This window comes from Pieris napi, chromosome 7 (genome assembly GCF_905475465.1).
Source record: "Pieris napi chromosome 7, ilPieNapi1.2, whole genome shotgun sequence".
NCBI lineage: Eukaryota > Metazoa > Arthropoda > Insecta > Lepidoptera > Pieridae > Pieris > Pieris napi.
The window spans coordinates 3,674,650-3,682,758 of NC_062240.1; positions in this window are offsets into that span (position 1 = coordinate 3,674,650).

Sequence of the window (8,109 nt, forward strand, 5' to 3'; positions counted from 1 at the left end):
CACTGATTTCAATCCACTTTTATGAATTTACTTAATCAAATTGAATGGGCTGCCTTTTGTGGGATTTTTCGTGAGGTCCAATGTAGGGTTCGAATTTGAAATGAGGATTCAAAGCTTTGGATTTGTAGGTGAAATTTTAGATTGGGATGTATCAATTTGATCATCAAACTCTGTTTTAATCTTATTGAAACTTTCTACGGGATTTTTTCTGTAACATCCGGGTTCAAGGTAGACGTTATGAAATACTAGCCACAATTTCTACATGGAGATTATTTTATAGAAACTTAATTAAGCTTTTATCATCGGTCGTCCATGGGCGGCATCAGGCGCGTTCGAGTCGTTATATAAAAAAATTTAAACAGTTATAAGACGCAAGTGTTGACTTTGCTATTTGATTCCATAATCAATATGGCCATCCATATACGAGCTATTCTCTATGATGAATGATATAAGTATGTTTATATCTTTCCTTAGCTATTTTGTATTCAAATGATATTCAGCGATAATGACGCGCAGCACCAAGATATTAACGTCTCTTTAATGGCAAAAAGAAATTTAAATGTTGTTTTGGGGCGGATATATTTTATCATTCAAATTAATTCGTTTTTTATGGGCTTTGGAGACGTTACGCGATTGTCGCTAATATATAACAACAGAGATTCTCTTTGATCTATTATTTCAATAGTAACTTATTTAAGTTATTTAAACCCCTATAAGTTACGATATTTGGAGTGGAGCATTATCTAAACAGTTAAACTTTATAGTAATATACATTTATCTATATCTACATACATGTATCGTAATAGATGTTTATGTTTATTTAGGCATGGACAGAAATAAGATAGAATTGGATAACCTAAAAACCTTTAATCTATATAAATAAAAGAAAGTCGTGTTTGTTACAACACTTATAACTCGAGAACGGCTGGACCGAATAAAATATCGGATAAGTTATCGAATAACAATAAATAAATAAATTAATTTTATGAATGCAAAAACCATATGGTGCCATCTGTTGACAAAACTACGCATCATTTTACGTCAAATTCGTGTCAGTTCAAGAAATTCCGATCTTGAGGTGAATGAGGAGATGCATAACTATGCTTTGATCCTGATCAAAAGATGTTGGATATCAGAAAGTGCTTAACATGCAGTATCGCCATATTGACGCTAGAGAGAAGATGCCTAATGTGTAAAACTGCCATTCTTCTTTCGCAATGGCAAGCAATAAAACATTTCTGTATTTGCAAAAAAGTTGTATTAATGTAATAATTAACATTAATGAAATCCTAAAATAAGTTAAATTAAAGTAACAACGATAATATAAGGTTGTAGGGCGGAACGAAGTTAGCCAGGTCAGCTAGTTTAAAATATTTGTATGTAAATTAATTATCGCTGTCAAATGGTGATGTCATGTGAAGGTTATCAACTTCACAAACTACACCTTAGTAAAAATATGTGGCTTGGCTTATAAAATCTGATATTTTATTTATCTGACAATCCAAAACCGATTATGAGCACTAAGCTCTTCGAGAAAAGGTAGGTTTGCTTTGCGCTTGTATAGTTATGGCGGAACAAAAAACATATTCATACAATCAAAACTAGCTGCGAACATAATAAATACTCTAAGAACATTAAGGTAATAAATAGAGGATTTCCGTGATAGTATGTAATATATGACTATACAATAAGAGCGTTAACAACCCAAATAAGAACTTTAGTGCGATGCATCAGTTGTGATCCGAGTGCCAATATTTATCGCAGAGCTTTATCACGGGCCACTAAATAAGCTGCAATTTGTCCGTACTAGACTATCCAAAGTTAGTAATTCTTTTTTGGGAAAAGGGATACTTTTCGTTAATAAAATCCCAGAGGCTCTTTTTCTCTGTCTTTTAATAAATTTAAGAAATGTATTAAAGAAAAGCTTAATATAAAGTTAACGATTATCTAGTTTCCCATAGTAATTTTGTATGACGATTTGATATTTTAAAAGAGTACCGAGAGATTTTTACGCCGGCTTTTTATCTCGACCTATATTCTCTGTCTTCTTTGCCGATGAGTAGGGATGTCTTCCGATACAAATTTAATGGCGTGGAATAAGTGATACCTGAAGGTATCTTATATTCCAAAATAAACATATCTTTTTTTTGTATTTATTTATGTTATCAATTAAACTTGGGTTACCAGTAAAAAAGCTTCAATTATGATGGATTTTTGTAATTGGTAAAAGGAAAAAATCATCAGATATTACGACTGCAGATGAGTTGCTGCATCTGTACAAGATACGTTTCACGAGACAACCTCCAGTCACGGAGACGCACCAAAAGACAAACTACTACTCTTTTACCTGCAATCAATTATTTCAATGTAGGCTTGGTTGAAAGTACACATTTAATAGAACAAACATTTTTCTTCTTTACATATTAAATTTAAATAATTGTCATATTTAAATACTTTTATTTTGTGTACTATTAAAGTTTAAATGTCCCACATTCAATCAAAACACTATTCACGATTTCACAATATTTATCTATGAGTTCAAACTCTGTGTTAATCCTTTGGACTTGAAATTATTGAATTTTTTCTTAGAAAAAATGAAAAGGCCAATGTAAAATTTCCGGTATTTGAAGTTGACTTCAAATACAGTTGACAGACTAATACTGATCTGAGGCCGATATTTCTAACTATGATTCCTCTATACTTCAGCATGTAAGACCTACATTTATACGTATTTAATAAAATTGCTAATTTATTAGCCACACCTAAGAACGTGGTTAGGGTATGTTTACACTGAATAGTTGTTTTAGTAAGTACATTCTGCTATTGAATTCTCTAAATTGCTTAAACAATGTTGTTGTATGCATAGACTAACGACGCAAATTTTAATAGTAATAGATTTGACGTAATGGTAAACATTGTATTTGCATAAAACACATTAATTTTTAAACTGCAAAATAAGTTTTCTTAGACAAATAATAAAAAAAATTGTTCAATGTAATTTTATACGACAAATCACTCGTTGAATATCTACTCTTAAGTGGCATCACCGTTCAGGTGCCTGCCTTTCAATCTTCAATAGATTGCACTCCTGAGAATGCTCCTTAAAAACTATCCAACCTGATTCCGGCATTCCCATTCAAACTACGCTCGTTTATAAGTACGCTGAAGTCGTTGTTTGTTGACATCCCAAGTGCCGCACTACACGATTTGGATCGTCATTTCTTGTGAAACAGCAAAGGAGTGGATACTGGATATCCTTGCCCTCTTCAATCTTTCTTAGAGTATAAAATATGTTCATTCAAGCGGTGGCTAAATAGGCATCCTCGAGAGACCTGCCGTCGGATAGGCCGGCTCACTTAGCAACATTAGGTAGGATTGTGACCATACGTCCAATTCTGTACAAAAAAAACGACGGTTTGCACTCCGGGAGTGCCGGCAGAAGTGAAAACTTGAATATTAACGTTATGCTTTTTTGATATCTTGGAATGGTTAGGGAATAATTTTGAACGAATTGCTTTAATTATCAGTATAAAAGTACTATCATTTATGTGGTAGAATACAATATTTATTTATTGCGCTATCGTACACAAACATGACAATTTATATTACATTAAACACGCCACGCCAGCTATCTACTCTCCATCCGTCTTACGAAACCTACACAAAATAATTAAAATTAGTATTAAATAATTCAATTAGGAAAATTCACCATTTTTTCGCGTCAGTCTGACCAAATCGTGAATAATAAAGCTTTAGACGTTTCACAAACTTAAAGAAGTGTTCACTTCAAAAATTAGTTAACACGAAAATAAGTAAGAAAGATAAAGAACAAGAGATTGGAATTGCCTCTCAATACTTCTTATAGATTAGTCAAGGGTTACATAAACTCCTTCCATCTTCGTTGGTGTGACGGATGAGCAACTCATAGAGATCCATGCGTCGGGTTGTCTCTCTCCCTAAAATATGTCAAAGGGGCCGATGCTGGCCATGCGTCACTCGTGGACGGGTGCTATTTGTGGTGACTGGTCGGACTTGAATTCGTGTATGCGGTGATGTTAGTTATTTCGACTATGTATTTGCGTGTTGTTCCCACGAGAATGTAAGTGCGTGCTCCAATTTCACCATGCCTCCCGCTGATAGAGGACAAATCTTTGTTTTTAATTTATTTTATTATTATTAACTAACTATTAATTACTTAAGATGTGGAACATGGTGTAAAATGGTTGCTGCTCCTAACTTGGTGATTAAAAAGAGTGGCGGAGAGTTTATTGCCAGTTCTTCCCTTCCGTTCTACGCCCTTGATTTGAGAACTGGCAATAAATGTAAATTTAGAAGCATTTAATGTATATTTCTTTTTTGACGTTTATAAGTGTACATTGGGTTACATATATGAATAATTGATTTTGATTGATTGATGGTAACTCAGCCATGTATTTAAGAGTAACTTACTAATTGCGCAATGCGCTAGCTTTAAATTTATTGAATTTATGATAATAAAACATAACTTATTTTTGTCTAAACTTGATGAAGACATGAGATCCACGTTGACATTAATCCAGATATTACATCGAGAGAGATCTATATCGAGATTAAATATCTACAAACATCTCGTAGTGCATCCCAGAATATGTTCGCCAATGTGTATTCACCGCAACAGTGAAGCGTGTCTGTTTGTCTTTTTGTCATCGATATCTCGGGAATTGAGCAGCTGCGTTTGATCGTCGTTTTGTGCGTGTATTTTAGTTCAGCTAAGTTCACTCACTCGAACTATGATAAACATTCCCAGAATTTAATAAAAATAATTATAACAAATGCGAAATTTATAAATAACAATTATTTATAAAGAACAATAAAGATTATTAAGTGAGTTTTCCCTTCCGTTGCTTAGTGGTGAATGTACAAGATAAACCCTGAATCGGACCAAGAGCAAGCAATAATAAATAAGAAAGTCTAAAAAAAATTAAAATTTAAGAGACGCAAACATTTGATCAGGCTGCATTTTAATTTTATCTAATTAACTGGTAAGTGGCATTGATACTTAGATATTTAAATTTTGTCAAATAAACTAGAATTTACTAACTTTAATTAGGTATTGAATTAATTCAATAAAGATATTCTTAAATGAACAGAAAAACTCTTTGGCTATTTAATTATTCTTATTGTTTAATGTTCACCGGGAAATTTACCTTTTATATTTTTCTCTTAGCTGTATAAAGAGGGTGCAATTATTAATTTTTATCCTTACACGAGACAAGAAAAATCACGGCTACGTTCATGCTTAGGTTCATTATTTTTAACTACGCTGTTGTTATTATGTCAGTGTATATTAATTATCCTCTAACCGGGTCGACACAGACATCTGACAGTGACAACGAGGAAATCTAATGTGAGACTGACCACAAATAAAACAAAAAAGTTTATATTCTTTTTTAGATTATGAATATTATTACCACAGTTTACATAAAATTATAATATTATATAGAACTAGCTGACCCGGCAAACGTTTGTTTTGTCATGTATATTATTTGTAGGAAACATTTTTATAGTTCAATAAAATAGCTATATACAATAATAAAAAATAGGGGTTGATCGTGGAGGGGTGCAAATTTAGGGTTGTATGTATTTTAAACTGGCACAATATAAAAAAAAATCGTCCAAAAAATATAAATAAAATGTTAGGGGTGGACAACCCTTATCACTTAGGGGTATGAAAAATAGATAGTAGCGGATTCTCAGACGTACTGAAATAAATAAAATAAAAAAATATAAAATTTGATAAAAATCGGTTGAGCCGTTTCAGAGGGGTTTAACCACAAACACCGCAACACGAGAATTGTATATATTAGATTATAATATGAAATTTTATGTTACCCTTATTGCCTTATTGTAGGATGATGTAAAATATCACTGTTTGTGTTATTATTTATCTCCATCCAAATTTCTTAATAAGTTAATACGTGATCAAAGAGCCAAAAATGGGTTTTATTAACGATTAGCAGAATATTTACAGAAAGTTTACATAACTCCGTGTTCTGTAAGGCCACAGATAAAACAGTTGTTGTGCTTCTTTTTTCAATATTATATAAAAAACCAAACGATTTTATTTTATCAAATCTGTGGGATCACACTGTATTGTTCTAGGATGGAAGTAAATGTGAAATGACACGTTTATTGCTATGTCATCTGTCTCTATCAAAATTTTCTGAGAACTATCTAGTTCATACATATTTATGTGAGTGAGCAGTGTTGGCCTAGTGGCTTCAGCGTGCGACACTCATACCTGACGTTGTAGGTTCGATCTCCGGCTGAACACCAATTTCTTTTTATGTGCGCATTTAACATTTGCTCGAACGGTGAAGGAAAAAGTCAGGAAACCGACATGTCTCAGACCCAAAAAGTCGACGGCGTTTGTCAGGCACTGGAGGCCGATCACCTACTTGCCTATGAGATTTAAAAATGATCATGAAACAGATTCAGAAATCTGAGGCCAAGACCTAAAGAGGTTGTAGCGCCACTGATTTTTTTAAATACGTGAGTAAAGTGCCAAATATAGTTTTCAACCACGAATAATGGAAGAATTCTCGACATTCGGTCTATTAGTTTTCAAAATTGCATTTATAGTGCTACGTACAAGCGTTGAAGGTAATGTGAACCAAATGCTCGGTGTAATTGTAAAAATACAGTTAATTAAATTTTTAAGTAGGTACAATTATTTTTAAGATATAAAACTTAATTACCTGACCTAATTACTCTTTGACGTTGAAAATACTTGCTCGATATAATTCTGAATTTAAAATATAAGAATATTACGAAAAGTATTGCGAATGCGGAAACTATGTTTTGCACGTCTTTATTGTGATATGTCGCATCTTGGGAAAAAAGCTACGTTGTGCCAATCTCGCAGTGAGCATTTTATATCACTGGGATAAGCAAATAAATCTCTGTTATCGCCACTTTTAAGTTTAATCGTAAGATAATGCCATTAAAAATTTAAGAGATCATTATTTCCTTTAACTCGCCGCTGTCCGGATGTTTACCGCGAGCACGTGGTTATTTTGGCCCGAAATACTTTACTCTATAATATGTGCGTGTTCCCGGTTCAACACGGTGGAACATTCTTACAACGTATCTGAAGATAATATAGTGAACTTGGTCAGTTATCTGATTTAATTTTAACAGAATTTAGTTTGTGCCTCCACACATTATTCAAAGGCCGGCAACGTAGTCACGAGCCCTCTTTTGAGTGTCCATGGGCGGCGGACACTTAACATCAGGTGAGGCTGCTGCCCATTTTTTGTTCTATTAAATATACAAGTTAATATGCCTTAAGCACTGGAACAATGCATATATTAAAAAAGTATTTTAATGTTCAAGAAACATTTAGAAACATGTATTTAACTTATTTTCTATGTATACTAATCATTTTGAACCTTTCTTAACCTAACCTTGACTAAAATATCTTTAGTTTCAGTAACTTGTACTTTAATATATATAAAGTTATTAAAGAACGCGACAGCGGTAACTACAACTTCCGTATGTGAACGAATTGAAATTTGACAAACGGAGTCATAGATCGCTTTCTATCTCTTTCCTGAATCTTTCCCAAGCTCCTCCGCTCCAAGGGAGCGTTCAAGGATTACGTCACGCAATTTTTGGAGATTATTGACCCCAAAATTTGTTTTTCTATACCCAATAAAACTGGGTGGTCACGGTGGTTACCTAAAATTTACCATTATGTGGTGTAAAGTACTGGAGAGTCGAAAATAATATTAAAAATATCACGTAATTCAATCCCTGACCCGCATCGTAACGTTTTACAAAAGGGCAAAACCAAATTTGTTACGTAATACTTAGTTCAAAATCGTTATTTCATGTCCACAAAGCTAATTTTGGAACGAGCTAAATCATTACCTTAAGAACTATTGTACAATAGTTGTTGTTTGTTTATTATAATTAATACACAAACTTGAACATTTCAGATTCTTGAAAGCTTATAAAAGCTTGTTGAGACAAGACGTAGGAGGAGAAGTTATAAGAAATTTTAAGGTAAAAATATTTCTTAGAAATATCACCGAATGAGTCGGCCATATGTTGTAGCACATTCCTATG